At 33.4% G+C, this 26,365-nt stretch overlaps 1 pseudogene; it reads left to right on the top strand.

Annotated features, from left to right (window-relative positions):
• LOC122787843 overlaps positions 1–24,209 on the top strand; it is a 39,124-nt pseudogene extending 14,915 nt beyond the window's left edge.
• Positions 24,210–26,365: the final 2,156 nt, after the last annotated feature.

The following is a 26,365-nucleotide window of genomic DNA, read 5'->3' as shown; positions in this document are numbered from 1 at the left end:
TAACAGCCTTGGTACAGTGATATTCATATACAATGACAGCCTTAGTACAGTGATATTCATATACAATGACAGCCTTGGTATAGTGAAATTCATATACAGTGATATTCAAATACAAAACAGCTTTGTTACAGTGATATTCATATGCACTGATATTCATATACAATAACAGCTTTGTTAGAGTGATATTAATATACAGAGATATTAATGTACAATAACAGCCCTGGCACAGTGATAATCATATACAGTGATATTCATATACAATAACAGCCTTGGTACAGTAATATTCATAGACAGTAACAGCCTTGGTACAGTGATATACATATGCAATAACAGTCTTGTTACAGTGATATTCATAGTCAATAATAGCCTTGGTACAGTGATATTATTATACAATGACAGCCTTGGTACAGTGAAATTCATAAACAGTGATAATCAAATACAATAGCAACTTTGTTATAGTGATATTCGTATACAGTGATATTCATATACAATAACAGCCTTGGTAGAGTGAAATTAATATACAGAAATATTCACATACAATAACAGCCATGGTACAGTGATATTCATATACAGTGATATTCATATACAATAACAGCCTTGGTACAGTGATATTCATAGACAATGACAGCCTTGGTATAGTGATATTCATATACAGTGATATCCATATACAATAACAGCCTTGGTCTAGTGATATTCATATATACAATAACAGCCTTGGTACAGTGATATTCATATATACAAAAACAGTCTTGGTACTGTGATATTCATAGTCAATAACAGCCGTGGTACAGTGATATTCATATACAATGCCAGCCTTGGTACAGTGATATTCATATACAATGACAGCCTTGGTACAGTGATATTCATATATAAAATAACAGCCTTGGTACAGTGATAGTCATATACAGTAACAGCCTTGGCACAGTGATATTCAAATACAATGACAGCCATGGTACAGTGATATTCATATATACAATAACAGCGCTGGTGCAGTGATATTAATAGACAATAACAGCCTTGGTTCAGTGATATTAATATACAGTGATATTCATATACAATAACAGCCTTGGTACAGTGATATTCATATATACAATAACAGCCTTGGTACAGTGATATTCATATCCAGTAATATTCATATACAATTAACAGCCTTGCTACAGTGATATTCATATACAATGACTGGCTTGGACAGTGATATTCATATACATTGATATTCATATACAATAACAGCCTCAGTACAGTGATATTCATATACAATTACAGACTTGGTACAGTGATATTCATATACAATGACAGCCTTGGTACAGTGGTATTCATATACAATAACAGCCTTGGTATAGTAATATTCATACACAATAACAGTCATGGTGCAGTGATATTCATATACAATGACAGCCTTGGTACAGTGATATTCATACACAATAATAGCCTTGGTACAGTGATATTCATATACAATAACAGCATTGGTACAGTGATATTCATATACAATAACAGCCTTGGTACTGTGATATTCATATACACTGACAGCCATGGTACAGTGATATTCATATACAGTGATATTCATATACAATAACTGCTTTGGTACAGTGATATTCATATGCAATGACAGCCTTGGTACAGTGATATTCATATATAATGACAGCCTTGGTACAGTGATATTCATATACAATAACAGCCTTAGTACAGTGATATTCAAATACAATGACAACCTTGGTACAATGATATTCATATACAATAACAGCCTTGGGACAGTGATATTCATATACAATAACAGCCTTGGTACAGTGATATTCATATACAATGACAGCCTTGGTACAGTGATATTCATATACAATAACAGCCTTGGTACAGTGATATTCATATACAGTGATATTCATATACAATGACAGCCTTGGTATAGTGATATTCATATACAGTGATATTCATATACAATGACAGCCTTGGTACAGTGATATTCATATACAATAACAGCCTTGGTACAGTGATATTCATACACAATAACAGCCTTGGTACAGTGATATTCATATACAGTGATATTCATAGACAATAACAGCCTTGGTACAGTGATATTCTTATACAGTGATATTCATATACAATGACAGCCTTGGTACAGTGATATTCATATACAGTGATATTCATAGACAATAACAGCCTTGGTACAGTGATATTCATATACAATGACAGCCTTGGTACAGTGATATTCATATACAACAACAGCTTTGGTACAGTGATATTCATATACAACAACAGCTTTGGTACAGTGATATTCATATACAATGACAGCCTTGGTACAGTGATATTCATATACAATAACAGCCTTGGTACAGTGATATTCATACACAATAACAGCCTTGGTACAGTGATATTCATATATACAATGACAGCCTCGGTACAGCGATATTCATACAGAAATAACAGCCTTGGTGCAGTGATATTCATATACAGTGATATTCATATATGACAGCCTTGGTACAGTGATATACATAAACAGTGTTATTCATATACAATAACAGCCTTGGAACATTGATATTCATATAAAATGATAAACTTGGTACAGTGATATTCATATATACAATGACAGTCTTGGTGCAGTGATATTCATTCACAATAACAGCCTTGGTACATTGATATTCACACATAATAGCCTTGGTACAGTGATATTCATATACAGTGATATTCATATACAATGCCAGACTTGGTACAGTGATATTCATATACAGTGATATTCATATACAATGACAGCCTTGGTACAGTGAAATTCATATACAGTGATATTCATATACAATAGCAACTTTGTTACAGTGATATTCGTATACAGTGATATTCATATACAATAACAGCCTTGGTAGAGTGATATTAATTTACAGAAATATTCATATACAATAACAGCCATGGTACAGAGATATTCATATACAGTGATATTCATATACAATAACAGCCTTGGCACAGTGATATTCATAGACAATGACAGCCTTGGTATAGTGATATTCTTATACAATGATAGCCTTGGTACAGTGATATTCATATACAATAACAGCCTTGGTACAGTGATATTCATATACAATGACAGCCTTGGTACAGTGATATTCATATACACTGACATTCATATACAATAACAGCCTTTGTCTAGAGATATTCATATATACAATAACAGCCTTGGTACAGTGATATTCATATATACAATAACAGTGTTGGTACTGTGATATTCATAGTCAATAACAGCCGTGGTACCGTGATATTCATATACAATGACAGCTTTGGTACAGTGATATTCATATACAATGACAGCCTTGGTACAGTGATAATCATATATAAAATAACAGCCTTGGTACAGTGATAGTCATATACAGTAACAGCCTTGGCACAGTGATATTCAAATACAATGACAGCCATGGTACAGTGATATTCATATATACAATAACAGCGCTTGTGCAGTGATATTAATAGACAATAACAGCCTTGGTTCAGTGATATTAATATACAGTGATATTCATATACAATAACAGCCTTGGTACAGTGATATTCATATATACAATAACAGCCTTGGTACAGTGATATTCATATCCAGTAATATTCATATACAATTAACAGCCTTGCTACAGTGATATTCATATACAATGACTGCCTTGGACAGTGATATTCATATATAATAACAGCCTAGATGCAGCGATATTCATATACAATAAAAGCCATTGTACAGTGATATTCATATACATTGATATTCATATACAATAACAGCTTCAGTACAGTGATATTCATATACAATTACAGACTTGGTACAGTGATATTCATATACAATGACAGCCTTGGTACAGTGGTATTCATATACAATAACAGCCTTGGTACAGTAATATTCATACACAATAACAGTCATAGTGCAGTGATATTCATATACAATGACAGCCTTGGTACAGTGATATTCATACACAATAATAGCCTTGGTACAGTGATATTCATATATAATAACAGCATTGGTACAGTGATATTCATATACAATAACAGCCTTGGTACTGTGATATTCATATACACTGACAGCCATGGTACAGTGATATTCATATACAGTGATATTCATATACAATAACTGCGTTGGTACAGTGATATTCATATGCAATGACAGCCTTGGTACAGTGATATTCATATATAATGACAGCCTTGGTACAGTGATATTCATATACAATAACAGCCTTAGTACAGTGATATTCAAATACAATGACAACCTTGGTACAATGATATTCATATACAATAACAGCCTTGGCACAGTGATATTCATATATACAATAACAGCCTTGGTACCATGATATTCATGGAAAATAGCCTTGGTACAGTGATATACATATACAATAACAGACTTGGTAAAGTGATATTCATATATACAATAACAGCCTTGGTACAGTGATATTCATATACAGTGATATTCATATAAAATAACAGCCTTGGTACAGTGATATTCAAATACAATGACAGCCTTGGGACAGAGATATTCATATACAATATCAGCCTTTGTACAGTGATATTCATATACAGTGATATTCATATACAATAACAGCCTTGGTACAGTGATATTCATATACTGTGATATTCATATACAATGACTGCCTTCGTACAGTGATATTCATATACGGTGATATTCATATACAATGACCGCCTTGGTACAGTGATATTCATATACAGTGGTATTCATAAACAATAACAGCCTTCGTACAGTGATATTCATATACTGTGATATTCCTATACAATGGCAGCCTTGGTACAGTGATATTCATGTACAATAACTGCCTTCGTACAGTGATATTCAAATACAATGACAGCCATGGTACGGTGATATTCATATATACAATAACAGCCCTGGCACAGTGATATTAATAGACAATAACAGCCTTGGTTCAGTGATATTCATATACAGTGATATTCATATACAATAACAGCCTTGTTACAGTGATTATCATACATACAATAACAGCCTTGATACAGTGATATTCATATGCAATAATAGTCATATAAATTAACAGCCTTGCTACAGTGATATTCATATACAATGACTGCGTTGGGCCATTGATATTCATATACAATAACCGCCTTGGTACAGTGATATTCATATATACAATGACAGCTTTGATACAATGATATTCATATATGCAATAACATCCTTGGTACAGTGATATTCATATACAATGACAGCCTTTGTATAGTGATATTCATATACAATTACTGCCTTGGGACAGAGATATTCATATGCAATACCAGCCTTGGTACAGTGATGTCCATATACAATAACAGTCTTGGTACAGTGAAATTCATACAAAACAAAAGCATTGGTACAGTGATATTTATATACAGTGATATTCATCTACAATAACAGCCTTGGTGCAGTGATATTCATATACAATAACAGCCTTGGTACAGTGATATTCATATACAATAACAGCCTTGGTACAGTGATATTCATACACAATAACATCCTTGGTACAGTGATATTCATAACAATGACAGCCTTGGTACAATGATATTCATATACAATAACAGCCTTGGTACAGTGATATTCATATACAATAACAGCCTTGGTACAGTGATCTTCATATACAATGACAGCCTTGATACAGTTATAGTCATACACATTAACAGCCTTGGTACAGTTATATTCATATACAGTGATATTCATATACAATGACAGCCTTGGTACAGTGATATTCATATACAGTGACATTCATATACAATGACTGCCTTGGTACATTGATATTCATACATAATAACAGCCTTGGTACAGTGATATTCATATACAGTGATATTCATATACAATGACAGACTTGGTTCAGTGATATTCATATAGAGTGATATTCATATACAATGACAGCCTTGGTACAGTGATATTCATATACAGTGATATTCATATACAAAAACAGCCTTGGTACAGTGATATTCATATACAATGACAGCCTTGGTACAGTGATATTCATAGACAATAACAGCCTTAGTACAGTGATATTCATATATACAATAACAGACTTTGTACAGTGATATTCATATACAATGACAGCCTTGGTACAGTGATATTCATATACAATAACAGCCTTGGTACAGTAATATTCATATACAATGACAGCCTTGGTAAAGTGATATTCATATACAATGACAGCCTTGGTACAGTGATATTCATATACAATAACAGCCTTAGTACAGTGATATTCATATACAATGACAGCCTTGTTACAGTGATATTCATATACAGTGATATTCATATACAATAACAGCCTTGGTCTAGTGATATTCATATATACAATAACAGCCTTGGTACAGTGATATTCATATATACAATAACAGCCTTGTTACAGTGATATTCATATACAATGACAGCCTTGTTACAGTGATATTCATACACAATAACAGCCTTGATACAGTGATATTCATATACAGTGATATTCTTAAACAATGACAGCCTTAATACAGTGATATTCATATACAGTGATATTAATATACAATAACAGCCTTGGTACAGTGATATTCATATACAATGACAGCCTCGGTACAGCGATATTCATACAGAAATAACAGCCTTGGCGCAGTGATATTCATATACAGTGATATTCATATATGACAGCCTTGGTACAGTGATATACATAAACAGTGTTATTCATATACAATAACAGCCTTGGAACATTGATATTCATATAAAATGATTAACTTGGTACAGTGATATTCATATATACAATGACAGTCTTGGTGCAGTGATATTCATTCACAAAAACAGCCTTGGTACATTGATATTCACACATAATAGCCTTGGTACAGTGATATTCATATACAGTGATATTCATATACAATGCCAGACTTGGTACAGTGATATTCATATACAGTGATATTCATATACAATGACAACCTTGGTACAGTGAAATTCATATACAGTGATATTCATATACAATAGCAACTTTGTTACAGTGATATTCGTATACAGTGATATTCATATACAATAACAGCCTTGGTAGAGTGATATTAATATACAGAAATATTCATATACAATAACAGCCATGGTACAGAGATATTCATATACAGTGATATTCATATACAATAACAGCCTTGGCACAGTGATATTCATAGACAATGACAGCCTTGGTATAGTGATATTCTTATACAATGATAGCCTTGGTACAGTGATATTCATATACAATAACAGCCTTGGTACAGTGATATACATATACAATGACAGCCTTGGTACAGTGATATTCATATACAGTGACATTCATATACAATAACAGCCTTTGTCTAGACATATTCATATATACAATAACAGCCTTGGTACAGTGATATTCATATATACAATAACAGTCTTGGTACTGTGATATTCATAGTCAATAACAGCCGTGTTACCGGGATATTCATATACAATGACAGCTTTGGTACAGTGATATTCATATACAATGACAGCCTTGGTACAGTGATAATCATATATAAAATAACAGCCTTGGTACAGTGATATTCAAATACAATGACAGCCATGGTACAGTGATATTCATATATACAATAACAGCCCTGGTACAGTGATATTCATAGACAATAACAGCCTTGGTTCAGTGATATTCATATACAGTGATATTCATATACAATAACAGCCTTGGTACAGTGATATTCATATATACAATAACAGCCTTGGTACAGTGATATTCATATCTAGTAATATTCATATACAATTAACAGCCTTGCTACAGTGATATTCATATACAATGACAGCCTTGGTACAGTGATATTCATATACAATAACAGCCTTGGTACAGTGATATTCATATACAATGACAGCCTTGTTACAGTTATATTCACATACAGTGATATTCATATACAATAACAGCCTTGGTCTAGTGATATTCATATATACAATAAGAGCCTTGGTACAGTGATATTCATATATACAATAACAGCCTTGTCACAGTGATATTCATACACAATGACAGCCTTGGTACAGTGATATTCATACACAATAACAGCCTTGATACAGTGATATTCAAATACAGTGATATTCTTATACAATGACAGCCTTGGTACAGTGATATTCATATACAGTGATATTAATATACAATAACAGCCTTGGTACAGTGATATTCATATACAATGACAGCCTCGGTACAGTGATATTCATACAGAAATAACAGCCTTGGTGCAGTGATATTCATATACAGTGATATTCATATACGACAGCCTTGGTACAGTGATATACATAACAGTCTTATTCATATACAATAACAGCCTTGGAACATTGATATTCACACATAATAGCCTTGGTACAGTGATATTCATATACAGTGATATTCATATACAATGCCAGACTTGGTACAGTGATATTCATATACAGTGATATGCATATACAATGACAGCCTAGGTACAGTGAAATTCATATACAGTGATATTCATATACAATAGCAACTTAGTTACAATTATCTTCTAATACAGTGATATTCATATACAATAACAGCCTTGGTAGAGTGATATTAATATACAGAAATATTCATATACAATAACAGCCATGGTACAGTGATATTAATATACAGTGATATTCATATACAGTAACAGCCTTGGTACAGTGATAATCATAGACAATGACAGCCTTGGTATAGTGATATTCATATACAATGATTGCCTTTGTACAGTGATATTCATATACAATAACAGCCTTGGTACAGTGATATTCATATACAATGACAGCCTTGGTACAGTGATATTCATATACAGTGATATTCATATACAATAACAGCCTTGGTACAGTAATATTCATATACAATGACAGCCTTGGGAAAGTGATATTCATATACAATGACAGCCTTGGTACAGTGATATTCATATACAATAACAGCCTTGGTACAGTGATATTCATATACAATGACAGCCTTGTTACAGTGATATTCATATACAGTGATATTCATATACAATAACAGCCTTGGTCTAATGATATTCATATATAAAATAACAGCCTTGGTACAGTGATATTCATATATACAATAACAGCCTTGTTACAGTGATATTCATATACAATGACAGCCTTGGTACAGTGATATTCATACACAATAACAGCCTTGATACAGTGATATTCATATACAGTGATATTCTTATACAATGACAGCCTTGACACAGTGATATTCATATACAGTGATATTAATATACAATAACAGCCTTGGTACAGTGATATTCATATACAATGACAGCCTCGGTACAGTGATATTCATACAGAAATAACAGCCTTGGTGCAGTGATATTCATATACAGTGATATTCATATACGGCAGCCTTGGTACAGTGATATACATAAACAGTGTTATTCATATACAATAACAGCCTTGGAACATTGATATTCACATAAAATGATAAACTTGGTACAATGATATTCATATATACAATGACAGTCTTGGTGCAGTGATATTCATTCACAATAACAGCCTTGGTACATTGATATTCACACATAATAGCCTTGGTACAGTGATATTCATATACAGTGATGTTCATATACAATGCCAGACTTGGTACAGTGATATTCATATACAGTGATATTCATATACAATGACAGCCTTGGTACAGTGAAATTCATATACAGTGATATTCATATACAATAGCAACTTTGTTACAGTGATATTCGTATACAGTGATATTCATATACAATAACAGCCTTGGTAGAGTGATATTAATATACAGAAATATTCATATACAATAACAGCCATGGTACAGTGATATTAATATACAGTGATATTCATATACAGTAACAGCCTTGGTACAGTGATAATCATAGACAATGACAGCCTTGGTATAGTGATATTCATATACAATGATAGCCTTGGTACAGTGATATTCATATACAATAACAGCCTTGGTACAGTGATATTCATATACAATGACAGCCTTGGTACAGTGATATTCATATACAGTGATATTCATATACAATAACAGCCTTGGTACAGTGATATTCATATACAATAACAGCCTTGGTACAGTAATATTCATATACAATGACAGCCTTGGGAAAGTGATATTCATATACAATGACAGCCTTGGTACAGTGATATTCATATACAATAACAGCCTTGGTACAGTGATATTCAAATACAATGACAGCCTTGTTACAGTGATATTCATATACAGTGATATTCATATACAATAACAGCCTTGGTCTAGTGATATTCATATATAAAATAACAGCCTTGGTACAGTGATATTCATATATACAATAACAGCCTTGTTACAGTGATATTCATATACAATGACAGCCTTGGTACAGTGATATTCATACACAATAACAGCCTTGATACAGTGATATTCATATACAGTGATATTCTTATACAATGACAGCCTTGACACAGTGATATTCATATACAGTGATATTAATATACAATAACAGCCTTGGTACAGTGATATTCATATACAATGACAGCCTCGGTACAGTGATATTCATACAGAAATAACAGCCTTGGTGCAGTGATATTCATATACAGTGATATTCATATACGACAGCCTTGGTACAGTGATATACATAAACAGTGTTATTCATATACAATAACAGCCTTGGAACATTGATATTCACATAAAATGATAAACTTGGTACAATGATATTCATATATACAATGACAGTCTTGGTGCAGTGATATTCATTCACAATAACAGCCTTGGTACATTGATATTCACACATAATAGCCTTGGTACAGTGATATTCATATACAGTGATGTTCATATACAATGCCAGACTTGGTACAGTGATATTCATATACAGTGATATTCATATACAATGACAGCCTTGGTACAGTGAAATTCATATACAGTGATATTCATATACAATAGCAACTTTGTTACAGTGATATTCGTATACAGTGATATTCATATACAATATCAGCCTTGGTAGAGTGATATTAATATACAGAAATATTCATATACAATAACAGCCATGGTACAGTGATATTCATATACAGTGATATTCATATACAATAACAGCCTTGGCACAGTGATATTCATAGACAATGACAATTGGTATAGTGATATTCATATACAATGATAGCCTTGGTACAGTGATATTCATATACAATAACAGCCTTGGTACAGTGGTATTCATATACAATGACAGCCTTGCTACAGTGATATTCATATACAGTGATATTCATATACAATAACAGCCTTGGTCTAGTGATATTCATATATACAATAACAGCCTTGGTACAGTGATATTCAAATATACAATAACAGTCTTGGTACTGAGATATTCATAGTCAATAACAGCCGTGGTACCGTGAAATTCATATACAATGACAGCTTTGGTACAGTGATATTCATATACAATGACAGCCTTGGTACAGTGATAATCATATATAAAATAACAGCCTTGGTACAGTGATAGTCATATACAGTAACAGCCTTGGTACAGTGATATTCAAATACAATGACAGCCATGGTACAGTGATATTCATATATACAATAACAGCCCTGGTACAGTGATATTCATAGACAATAACAGCCTTGGTTCAGTGATATTCATATACAGTGATATTCATATACAATTAACAGCCTTGCTACAGTGATATTCATATACAATGACAGCCTTGGTACAGTGATATTCATATACAATAACAGCCTTGGTACAGTGATATTCATATACAATGACAGCCTTGTTACAGTGACATTCATATACATTAACAGCCTTGGTCTAGTGATATTCATATATACAATAACAGCCTTGGTACAGTGATATTCATATATACAATAACAGCCTTGTCACAGTGATATTCATATACAATGAGAGCCTTGGTACAGTGATATTCATATACAATAACAGCCTTGATACAGTGATATTCAAATACAGTGATATTCTTATACAATGACAGCCTTGGTACAGTGATATTCATATACAGTGATATTAATATACAATAACAGCCTTGGTACAGTGATATTCATATACAATGACAGCATCGGTACAGTGATATTCATACAGAAATAACAGCCTTGGTGCAGGGATATTCATATACAGTGATATTCATATACGACAGCCTTGGTACAGTGATATACATAAACAGTGTTATTCATATACAATAACAGCCTTGGAACATTGATATTCATATAAAATGATAGACTTGGTTCAGTGATATTCATATATACAATGACAGTCTTGGTGCAGTGATATTCATTCGCAATAACAGCCTTGGTACATTGATATTCACACATAATAGCCTTGGTACAGTGATATTCATATACAGTGATATTCATATACAATGCCAGACTTGGTACAGTGATATTCATATACAGTGATATTCATATACAATGACAGCCTTGGTACAGTGAAATTCATATACAGTGATATTCATATACAATAGCAACTTAGTTACAATGATCTTCGTATACAGTGATATTCATATACAATAACAGCCTTGGTAGAGTGATATTAATATACAGAAATATTCATATACAATAACAGCCATGGTACAGTGATATTAATATACAGTGATATTCATATACAATAACAGCCTTGGTACAGTGATAATCATAGACAATGACAGCCTTGGTATAGTGATATTTATATACAATGATAGCCTTGGTACAGTGATAATCATATACAATAACAGCCTTGGTGCAGTGATATTCATATACAATGACAGCCTTGTTACAGTGATATTCATATACAGTGATATTCATATACAATAACAGCCTTGGTACAGTGATATTCATATACAATAACAGCCTTGGTACAGTAATATTCATATACAATGACAGCCTTGGTAAAGTGATATTCGTATACAATGACAGCCTTGGTACAGTGATATTCATATACAATAACAGCCTTGGTACAGTGATATTCATATACAATGACAGCCTTGTTACAGTGATATTCATATACAGTGATATTCATATACAATAACAGCCTTGGTCTAGTGATATTCATATATACAATAACAGCCTTGGTACAGTGATATTCATATATACAATAACAGCCTTGTTACAGTGATATTCATATACAATGACAGCCTTGGTACAGTGATATTCATACACAATAACAGCCTTGATACAGTGATATTCATATACAGTGATATTCTTATACAATGACAGCCTTGACACAGTGATATTCATATACAGTGATATTAATATACAATAACAGCCTTGGTACAGTGATATTCATATACAATGACAGCCTCGGTACAGTGATATTCATACAGAAATAACAGCCTTGGTGCAGTGATATTCATATACAGTGATATTCATATACGACAGCCTTGGTACAGTGATATACATAAACAGTGTTATTCATATACAATAACAGCCTTGGAACATTGATATTCACATAAAATGATAAACTTGGTACAGTGATATTCATATATACAATGACAGTCTTGGTGCAGTGATATTCATTCACAATAACAGCCCTGGTACATTGATATTCACACATAATAGCCTTGGTACAGTGATATTCATATACAGTGATATTCATATACAATGCCAGACTTGGTACAGTGATATTCATATACAGTGATATTCATATACAATGACAGCCTTGGTACAGTGAAATTCATATACAGTGATAATCATATACAATAGCAACTTTGTTACAGTGATATTTGTATACAGTGATATTCATATACAATAACAGCCTTGGTAGAGTGATATTAATATACAGAAATATTCATATACAATAACAGCCATGGTACAGTGATATTCATATACAGTGATATTCATATACAATAACAGCCTTGGCACAGTGATATTCATAGACAATGACAGCCTTGGTATAGTGATATTCATATACAATGATAGCCTTGGTACAGTGATATTCATATACAATAACAGCCTTGGTACAGTGGTATTCATATACAATGACAGCCTTGGTACAGTGATATTCATATACAGTGATATTCATATACAATAACAGCCTTGGTCTAGTGATATTCATATATACAATAACAGCCTTGGTACAGTGATATTCATGTATACAATAACAGTCTTGGTACTGTGATATTCATAGTCAATAACAGCCGTGGTACCGTGATATTCATATACAATGACAGCTTTGTTACAGTGATATTCATATACAATGACAGCCTTGGTACAGTGATAATCATATATAAAATAACAGCCTTGGTACAGTGATAGTCATATACAGTAACAGCCTTGGTACAGTGATATTCAAATACAATGACAGCCATGGTACAGTGATATTCATATATACAATAACAGCCCTGGTACAGTGATATTCATAGACAATAACAGCCTTGGTTCAGTGATATTCATATACAGTGATATTCATATACAATAACAGCCTTGGTACAGTGATATTCATATATACAATAACAGCCTTGGTACAGTGATATTCATATCCAGTAATATTCATATACAATTAACAGCCTTGCTACAGTGATATTCATATACAATGACAGCCTTGGTACAGTGATATTCATATACAATTACAGCCTTGGTACAGTGATATTCATATACAATGACAGCCTTGTTACAGTGATATTCATATACAATAACAGCCTTGGTCTAGTGATATTCATATATACAATAACAGCCTTGGTACAGTGATATTCATATATACAATAACAGCCTTGTCACAGTGATATTCATATAGAATGACAGCCTTGGTACAGTGATATTCATACACAATACCAGCCTTGATACAGTGATATTCAAATACAGTGATATTCTTATATAATGACAGCCTTGGTACAGTGATATTCATATAAAGTGATATTAATATACAATAACAGCCTTGGTACAGTGATATTCATATACAATGACAGCCTCGGTACAGTGATATTCATGCAAAAATAACAGCCTTGGTGCAGGGATATTCATATACAGTGATATTCATATATGATAGCCTTGGTACAGTGATATACATAAACAGTGTTGGAACATTGATATTCATATAAAATGATAGCCTTGGTACAGTGATATTCATATACAATAACAGCCTTGGTACAGTGATATTCATATACAATGACAGCCTTGGTACAGTGATATTCATATACAGTGATATGCATATACAATAACAGCCTTGGTCTAGTGATATTCATATATACAATAAAAGTCTTGGTACTGTGATATTCATAGTCAATAACAGCCGTGGTACAGTGATATTCATATACAATGACAGCCTTGGTACAGTGATATTCATAGAAAATAACAGCCTTGGTACAGTGATAGCCATATACAGTAACAGCCTTGGTGCAGTGATATTAAAATACAATGACAGCCATGGTACAGTGATATTCATATATACAATAACAGCCCTGTTACAGTGATATTCATAGACAATAACAGCCTTGGTTCAGTGATATTCATATACAGTGATATTCATATACAATAACAGCCTTGGTACAGTGATATTCATATATACAATAACAGCCTTGGTACAGTGATATTCATATCCAGTAATATTCATATACAATTAACAGCCTTGCTACAGTGATATTCATATACAATGACTGCCTTGGGACAGTGATATTCATATATAATAGCCTATATGCAGCGATATTCATATACAATAAAAGCCTTTGTACATTGATATTCATATACATTGATATTCATATACAATAACAGCCTCAGTACAGTGATATTCATATATAATTACAAACTTGGTACAGTGATATTCATACACAATGACAGCCTTGGTACAGTGGTATTCATATACAGTAACCGCCTTGGTACAGTAATATTCATACACAATAACAGTCATGGTGCAGTGATATTCATATACAATGACAGCCTTGGTACAGTGATATTCATACGCAATAACAGCTTTGGTACAGTGATATTCATATACAATAACAGCATTGGTACAGTGATATTCATATACAATAACAGCCTTGGTACTGTGATATTCATATACACTGACAACCATGGTACAGTGATATTCATATACAGTAATATTCATACACAATAACAGTCATGGTACAGTGATATTCATATGCAATGACAGCCTCGGTACAGTGATATTCATATATAATGACAGCCTCGGTACAGTGATATTCATATATACAATAACAGCCTTGGTACAGTGATATTCATGGAAAATAACAGCCTTGGTACAGTGATATACATATACAATAACAGACTTGGTAAAGTGATATTCATATATACAATAACAGCCTTGGTGCAGTGATATTCATATACAGTGATATTCATATACAATAACAGCCTTGGTACAGTGATATTCAAATACAATGACAGCCTTGGGACAGTGATATTCATATACAATAACAGCCTTTGTACAGTGATATTCATATACAGTGATATTCATATACAATAACAGCCTTGGTACAGTGATATTCATATACAGTGATATTCATATACAATAACAGCCTTGGTACAGTGATATCATATACTGTGATATTCATATACAATGACTTTCTTGGTACACTAATATTCATATATGGTGATATTCATATACAATGCCCACCTTGGTACAGTGATATTCATATACAGTGGTACTCATATACAATAACAGCCTTCGTACAGTGATATTCATATACTGAGATATTCATATACAATGGCAGCCTTGGTACAGTGATATTCATGTACAATAACTGCCTTGGTACAGCGATAGTCAAATACAATGACAGCCATGGTACAGTGATATTCATATATACAATAACAGCCCTGATACAGTGATATTCATAGACAATAACAGCCTTGGTTCAGTGGTATTCATATACAGTGATATTCATATACAATAACAGCCTTGTTACAGTGATTATCATACATACAATAACAGCCTTGATACAGTGATATTCATATGCAGTAATAGTCATATACAATAACAGCCTTGCTACAGTGATATTCATATACAATGACTGCCTTGGGCCATTGATATTCATATACAATAACAGCCTTGGTACAGTGATATTCATATATACAATGACAGCTTTTATACAATGATATTCATATATGCAATAACATCCTTGGTACAGTGATATTCATATACAATGACAGCCTTGGTACAGTGATATTCATATACAATGACTGCCTTGGGACAGTGATATTCATATGCAATAACAGCCTTGGTGCAGTGATATTCATATACAATAACAGCCTTGGTACAGTGAAATTCATACAAAACAAAATCATTGGTTCAGTGATATTTATATACAGTGATATTCATCTACAATAACAGCCTTGGTACAGTGATATTCATATACAATAACAGCCTTGGTACAGTGATATTCATGTACAATAACAGCCTTGGTACAGTGATACTCATACACAATAACATCCTTGGTACAGTGATATTCATAACAATGACAGCCTTGGTACAGTGATATTCATATACAATAACAGCCTTGGTACAGTGATATTCATATACAATAACAGCCTTCGTATAGTGATCTTCATATACAATGACAGCCCTGATACAGTTATATTCATACACAATAACAACCTTGGTACAGTGATATTCATATACAGTGATATTCATATACAATGACAGCCTTGATACAGTGATATTCATATAAAGTGATATTCATATACAATGACAGACTTGGTTCAGTGATATTCACATACAGTGATATTCAGATACAATGACAGCCTTGGTAGAGTGATATTCATATACAGTGATATTCATACACAATAACAGCCTTGGTACAGTGATATTCATATACAATGACAGCCTTGGTACAGTGATATTCATATACAATGACAGCCTTGATACAGTGATATTCATAGACAATAACAGCCTTAGTACAGTGATATTCATATATACAATAACAGCCTTGGTACAGTGATATTCATATACAATGACAGCCTTGGTACAGTGATATTCATATACAATAACAGCCTTGGTACAGTGATATTCATATACAATGACAGCCTTGTTACAGTGATATTCATATGCAGTGATATTCATATACAATAACAGCCTTGGTCTAGTGATATTCATATATACAATAACAGCTTTGGTACAGTGATATTCATATATACAATAACAGTCTTGTTACAGTGATATTCATATACAATGACAGCCTTGGTACAGTGATATTCATACACAATAACAGCCTTGATACAGTGATATTCATATACAGTTATATTCTTATACAATGACAGCCTTGGTACAGTGATATTCATATACAGTGATATTAATATACAATAACAGCCTTGGTACAGTGATATTCATATGCAATGACAGCCTCGGTACAGTGATATTCATACAGAAATAACAGCCTTGGTGCAGTGATATTCATATACAGTGATATTCATATACGACAGCCTTGGTACAGTGATATACATAAACAGTGTTATTCATATACAATAACAGCCTTGGAACATTGATATTCATATAAAATGATAGACTTGGTACAGTGATATTCATATATACAATGACAGTCTTGGTGCAGTGATATTCATTCACAATAACAGCCTTGGTACATTGATATTCACACATAATAGCCTTGGTACAGTGATATTCATATACAGTGATATTCATATACAGTGATATTCATATACAATGCCAGACTTGGTACAGTGATATTCATATACAGTGATATTAATATACAATGACAGCCTTGGTACAGTGATATTCATATACAATAACAGCCTTGATACAGTGATATTCATTTTACAATGACAGCCTTGGTACAGTGATATTCATACACAATAACAGCTTTGTTACAGTGATGTTGTAAAACAACAGAAAAACCACCAACTATATTTTCAACAACAAGAACAAAAAGTGAGTCCCAGCTCTACTTTCAAAGTCTGGATAATTTATTCAATACAGTTCAGTATATTTGCAGAAACAATTCTTAATCTCTTAGTGCCTCGGCCAACAGCCTTTTCAGAGTAAAAAACTGTTACAGTGATATTCATATACAATGACAGCCTTGGTACAGTGATATTCATACACAATAACAGCCTTGATACAGTGATATTCATATACCGTTATATTCATATATAATAGCAGCCTTGGTACAGTGATATTCATATATACAATAACAGCCTTGGTAGAGTGATATTCATATACAATAACAGCCTTGGTACAGTGATATTCATATATACAATAACAGCCTTGGTACAGTGATATTCATATCCAGTAATATTCATATACAATTAACAGCATTGCTACAGTGATATTCATAGACAATAACAGCCTTAGTACAGTGATATTCATATACAATAACAGCCTTGGTACAGTGATATTCATATACAATGACAGCCTTGGTACAGTGATATTCATTTACAATGACAGCCTTGGTACAGTGATATTCATACACAATAACAGCCTTGTTACAGTGATATTCATACACAATAACAGCCTTGTTACAGTGATATTCATATACAATAACAGCCTTGGTACAGTGATATTTATATACAATAACAGCCTTGGTACAGTGATATTCATATATAATAACAGCCTTGTTACAGTGATATTCATACACAATAACAGCCTTGTTACAGTGATATTCATATACAATAACAGCCTTGGTACAGTGATATTTATATACAATAACAGCCTTGGTACAGTGATATTCATATATAATAACAGCCTTGGTACAGTGATATTCAAACAAATATTTTTTTCAGTAACTACCTTCAAAAGCAAACATGTACCAGTAGCTTAGTATGAAAGATTTCATTATTTTTCTTTTTACTGGATGGTATTCAGTAGCTAGTGGCAATGGGAACATAATCTCTGGCTTTCTTTTCTCGTGCCAAATGGTGCATGCATCCTGATTGCATGTACAATGAATCACTCATGTGTAACTCCTGGCCTCTATTTACATCTCCTACTTCATAATGCAAACAGAAGTGTCTATCAGTCTGACTGTGGTGCTGTAAATATTTACAAGCTGGGAGGGATTATGCAGTTTATGTTTAGAGCTTCACAACAGAAGTTCATTACATATTTGTTGGAGAGTGGATATTGTGCTAAAAACACCTGTGCTAGTTTTGTATACCAACTGCATCATTTTTGCATCTTGGAGTGAAGGGAATTTCTCAGTTAAAAGAGCACTAAACTTCTATACCGCTACTATTTATATATGCCAACACCTTGATGTCTGTATCTCAGAGCAAAGGGGATTTTCCAAGATATGTGACCCCTCACATCCTTGCTAATTATATATACATACACACACACACACACACACACACACACACACACACATGCACGAATACATGCATGCGCATACACACACCCACATATATCTCTATCGGTATATATATATATATATATATATATATAGAGAGAGAGAGAGAGAGAGAGATAGATATAGATATAGATATGTATTCTGTATCTATCAGTAAAGGGATTTCTTTGAGATATGCAGGCTCAGTCAGAGAGGTGAGTGATTTTGCATCCAGTGATGATACACAGATCTGATGCCCCTCAGAGGAGAAAAAAAAGTTCATTCCTCAGTTTAGGGCAGGAAGAGCAAAGCAGTCTGCAGTCATAACAGGCTGAAGCCCTATACACTGTGTTACCACACATGTACTGTATTGCAGCAGCTACAGAGGCTTATAGCAGCAGTAACAATGCTACAAATGGGCAAGATGAACACTTGGGAAAGCTAATAGACTCGCTATTGTGTTACAATTTTTTCAGTTTCAATGGCCAGGCTTACAAACAAACAAGGGGGATAGCCATGTGTGCAGCTATGTCCCATAGCCTGGTCAATGTAGCTTTAGAAAAGTGGGAGGAGAATTTGTGCTGCAAAGTGAATACTGAAGATTTATGACCAGCTGCCTTCGCTTTATAGATGATGTATTTATTGTCTAGCAAGGTAAGAAATCTAAACTCACTGAATGTATCCACTACATCAGTAACTCCACCTTCTTCCTGAAACCACGTCCATCAGTTTGGAGTCAGTGCAGTTCCTTGATATGGCTGTCAATATTGATAAAGAAAGAGGAAGACTAATTAGAAACTTATACAGGAAACCAAGAAGAGTGAACTACTTGCTTCACATAGACAGTATGCATCCAGTAAAAAACTAAGACAGTGTAATAAAATCACATGGTTATAGATTAGCACATATCCCACATTTTCTCAAAAATATGAATGATCTTGAAAATGATTTCTTAACCAGAGGATAAGAAGCAAACATGTTGCATATGATCCTGAATCACATTAGAGATTCTAAAACTAACAATGAACTTATGTGGAATAGGCCTTTTGGTATAATTATGCAATGAGGTCACCCCAATCTATAAGAAGAGAAAAGTAGGGACAGTTGCATTCTAACTTACACCTGTGATTTCAATACAGTTAAAGCCATTATTGATTATGGTTGAGCCAACCTGATTGACAATCAGCAGCTTGTAGGGGTTTTAGGAGAACACCCTACCTTTGTATATAAAAAGAACAGAAGCATACATAGCTATGTGGAAAAGAAACTTAAAGAAGACCAGGATGACATGAGCACTAAAATCTGTGGGCCACCTAGCTGCACTTTCTGTGAATTGAGTACTTGATGGAGTGTGACACATTTGAGTGCCCCTCTCTTAAAAAGATGGTGAAATCAACAGCAGGTGGTAATTGTAATACTAAAACAGTTGTATATAGGTCCAAGTGTAATGCCGGCCCTGTATTTTATGTAGATAAGACTATGAATAAACTGAAAAGGGGTATTTCTGGTCATATTTCCGACATCAGACGTAAATGCCAGAGGAATGTCTTATCCAAACACGTATTAGAACACCCCAGACATTCAGGTTTTACATTTATCACTCTGGACTGTGTGGAGATAGATGAGCTTAAAGGGGATGTCAAAGGTGTTTTGGAGAAAAAAGAATTATGCTGGCAGCTGAAATTAAATGCATTCAGAAAACCAGAACTTAACTACTATTGCTCTATTAAGAGTGTGTTGAATTTATGTAAGCTGCCACACATTCTGTAAAGTTTTTTTTTTTTTTAGGAAATTTGTGAGCAAATATTTTTATGTACTAAGTTACCAAACACACTAAAAATAATAAAAATATATATAGTGTGTGTAAATATAATATATATATATATATATATATATATATATATATATATTTTGTTACTTCAACCTCAGTTCTGATTTGATTAGATTTAGTACACTCTTGTATCACACTAGAGTTTTAAATGGTAGATTCAAAACACATTTTTTCATGACACTATTACCATAAAGTTTTAATATAATTCCCCCATTTAGCATGCTGGTGCACACTGATGCACACTCATGCACACACCCATACACTTTTATACATTACTAGTTTACTTAATTCACAGTTTTCTATATTTTTGTGTATTTTTTTCTACTGGTTTTCATTGTATAAACATTTTTTGGGAGCTGTAAACATGAAAACTGCCATGACAGGTGTTTTTTTTCTCTCAACTGCAAAGCACTGACATTTTCTTCTGAGCTGTAAATAATTTAGTTTTTATGCACATTAATACATATGGATGGATGTTTATAAGATATTTTTATACAGATATATATTTATATTTAGTGTTCTAATTAGATAATGTTTAGGTTTAGATAGCTATGTGTGCTTTTTCTTTTATCTATCTAGTTAGCTCTTTTTACTAATCTACCTATGTATATGATTTTACTTCATGTCACTGACCTGATGAAGGCTTTTTTGCATAAGTTAGCCGAAAGCGATTTTAGTTAAAAGTCAGTCTTTTTATATGTATGTTATACTTTTCTTAATACCTGATTTTGGAATGTGGGTTGTAAATAGATGGGTAGTGTTATCCTTAACTAGGATTTTGTTTGATCTAATCAGTAGTAGTAGTAGTGTGTGTGTGTGTGTGTGTGTGTGTGTGTGTGTGTGTGTGTGTGTGTGTGTGTGTGTGTGTGTGTGTGCGCGGAGTACCTGATGTTACTAAATGCACTTTTATGGCCCTGTTTATATTGTTTGCCTGGAATAGGCTGGTTTAAAATTAAACAATGCAACTATTTCCCACGCCTACTTCTAAGTGTATAAAATGTGACATTTTTAACACTGTAAAGCATTTCTCATTTTTACATTTTTTTGTTACTGAGGATCACTTGTCTGTGATGAATAAAGGCTTGTTGCTTTGGAACACTACCTGGGTTTCATGATTTTTGGAAATTATTGTGACTGAGCTCATCAACAAAGTTTTAAGACTACTAGTTTTTCGTTTTTTTTATTTTTTTTCCTCAACACTCCTGTTGATGAGGTTGGAACTAGAAAGATTCCCATGCTTGTTAATTGTTTTGCTTTAGTTTTGCATAACATAGCTGATTCCCCTTGTTTTTCTGCCCCGTCTCTCTCATACCTCTAAACTATTCTCAGATTTTTTACTTCTCAACCTAAACCATAGCACATATTAATACAAGAAAGTCTGGGCAACTGGACTTTTTCTACTAGAATATGCTGGATTTTACAATGGGCATGCTGGATGGGCTGACCAATCAGCATGCACGTTTTTGAAGGTTAATGATTAGTCATTGTATAATTGTCAATAATTAGCAGTTCATGTTTAGCTCCATATACTAAAAACTGTTATGACAAGCTTGTCATAAATATGTTTATTATCCATTGTTGAAAATTTTTCAGAAAACTCATTCAATTTGCAGTGCCTGTGAAGGTGAATTACTTGAAATCCATTTCTAAAACGTAAAAAAAAAACTGATTATGATCAGAGACCTAATCTTTATCATCTGTGATAAATACAAATTTACAATTCTTCAGTTGGATAAGAGATCTCATTTGCTAGTGAAAACTGTAAGAAACAGATTAACATTTAGACATAAGGAAAGCAGTCAGTGGTAGTGCCTCTGGTATAATACCACCATAAACCTTTTAAGTGAAAAATCTTGCTACTGAAATTGGAAAGTTAAGTTTTAGGATGGAAAAGCATAGAAAAGAGTATGTGGTATTTGATATTTATGTAGATTAACCCTGAAGATGACCAGGTCCAGCACTAAGCAACCAATGCAGCTGGCCTAGAGCCTGGTGCTGACTAGTGGGCCCAGCCCCAACATTAAATTAAAAAAAATACAAAGAAAGAAAGAAACGTTTTCCTTCATTTACAGTCTGTGTACTGTTGCTTTAATAAAACAAAGCTTTTATGCTTTGCCACATCCTGCTGCTTCCTGCTTGACACTTTCAGCCAATGAGACGGGAGCATGCACACATATAGATGGCTCAAGATTTAACTTCACAGCAGAACAGACAACACAGGAAGAGTGCAGCAAGATGGGTTTCACAGCAGCTGAAGAGTTTTTCTTGCAGCGTTCTGTTCAGGATGTGGATTTCACAGTAGAACAGTTTTAGATGCAGATTTCATAGCAGAAATGTTTTTTCCACAGTAGAACAGGCAACATCAGTACAGTCTAGTGAGATGGGTTTCACAGTGTTCCTGTTAGCAAGATTCAGGTGCAGATTTCACAAAAGTAAGTGTGTGTGTGTGTGTGTGTGTGTGTGTGTGTGTGGCAGTTTAATTAAGTGACTAGCTCAGGCTCAAACCCTGCACCTTACTTGTAAGAGGCAAGAGCCTTAATCCTCTACATCAGCTGCTAGTATTTTTCCCTTGGTAAATTATTGAGGATTATAGTCTGTGTCAGTCATTGCAGTTTCACAGTTTTGTTAAACCTGTTCTGTAGCTTTTTTTAGTGACAAATGGTAAAAAGACAAACTGTAAAACCACAACGAATAACCAGACAGAGATGCTCGAAGGAAGGCACACAGTTACAAATGACCACGCACTCTAATAAAGCTAAAAAAATTAGAAAATGTAAGCACTTTTGTCTCTTACATAGTGACTGCAAGACTTCATCAGGTGATTTGTCTATTATTTAAGGCAACTTGCAGATGATGCTTTTATCTGATGAAGTCTCACAATCATTGTGTAAGAGATGAAGCATGTATATTTTTTTAATTTTTTTTTTAACTTTATGAAATTGTGTAGTCATTTGTAATTTTTTTAGAGAGCTATGTTCTTTGGGTGTGCTCTTTGGTTTCCTTAATGATGACAATGTGTTTATTATTTAAATGAAATAAGTACCCCCAAAAAAACAAAATAAAGTCCGCCAAAGATAAACAGTGCCGGGTGAATATAGAAGTATCAAAGAAAAATAAAATACACTGGACACTGAAACACGGGCTTTAAACAATGTCAAATTGGAGCAGAGCAACACAGAAATGGGACTAAAAAATACAGCTTTATTAAGACAGTAAGTCCTGTCACGTTAAAATTAAATGCTTCTTCAGACCATAAAATATCATTAGAATCAATTCTATATAAATATAAAACAAAAAAAATTAATCTAAAACTAACTGCCAATGGAAACCTGAAGCAGCCACGGTTGCTAAGTGATCAGTACAATGGCAGCCAATCACAAGCGCTAAATAATAATTGCAATGTATTCTCTTGCCCGCCACCAAAATTAAACTGATAAGCTGCACATTCTTTATAAAATATCGCGAACTATATCATTCAATTTAAAATGCACAATCCGTACTCCAATATTAATAAAATATATAAAAAAATATGTTGAATAACTAATGTCTCACTCATAAATATCTAACTATAACTCAATTAATATTTGCAATTACATTAAAACAATATAATAACACAGAAACAGACCTACAGCACAGATAGCCTGAATAAAATCATTTAAAAAATAATATTAAGAAACATACAAACAAACAACTTCATGGAAACCCCAAACATCATTCTATCTTACTGATCTCCATGATTTCAATACCAGCTTGAGAGGAACATGCTCATTCAAGCCAGATCCTCTATTTGCTCTAGGGGTAATAATCCATCTTAGCTCAGAATTCTCAGTGACATTATTAAAATCACCTAAGTGTCCTCTCTGATTCAGGCAATCAATTTTCAGGCATTCCCTTTCCTGATATGGTAAAGATGCTCATGAATCCTCATATTAATTATTAATAATATTATTATTATTTTCCCTACATAGAAGCTCCTGCAAGCTACACAGTGAGCTAGATACACAAGATCCTTCATGCAACAATTCACTTGAATGTTAAAAGAATATTCCACCCCTGTATCAGGATCTACAAAACAATTACTGGTATCAATATGACAGCAGTAACTGCATTTCCCACAAGGTATCGTACCAGAAATTGAAATTGTGGACACTCTGCATGCATTACCTGAAGGATAAGAAAGTAACCTCTTCAAAGACTTCCTATTTTTATAACAAAAGCTAGGCTTAAAGCCAATAATTTTTCTGATTCCTTGATCAGCCAATAACATTGGCCAATGCTTCCTATATCAATAATAGCCATAGATTTACCACTATGAATGGATGGACATCCTGACATTATTCTGATTATAAAAATCACCTGTCTTCATCCCAAGACCAGGGACTGAGAAATAAGGTTTAGACCTCGTATGTCTGGTAGATATACTAAAATCACAAGCATCATCAACTTCATGTAGACCATAGCCCCCATTA

Source organism: Protopterus annectens, chromosome 13.part0, assembly GCF_019279795.1.
Source record: "Protopterus annectens isolate FY-2018-M chromosome 13.part0, PAN1.0, whole genome shotgun sequence".
NCBI classification, from domain to species: Eukaryota; Metazoa; Chordata; order Ceratodontiformes; family Protopteridae; genus Protopterus; species Protopterus annectens.
The sequence above is the reverse complement of the archived record's forward strand: the minus strand, read 5'-3'. Positions and strand labels throughout refer to the sequence as shown.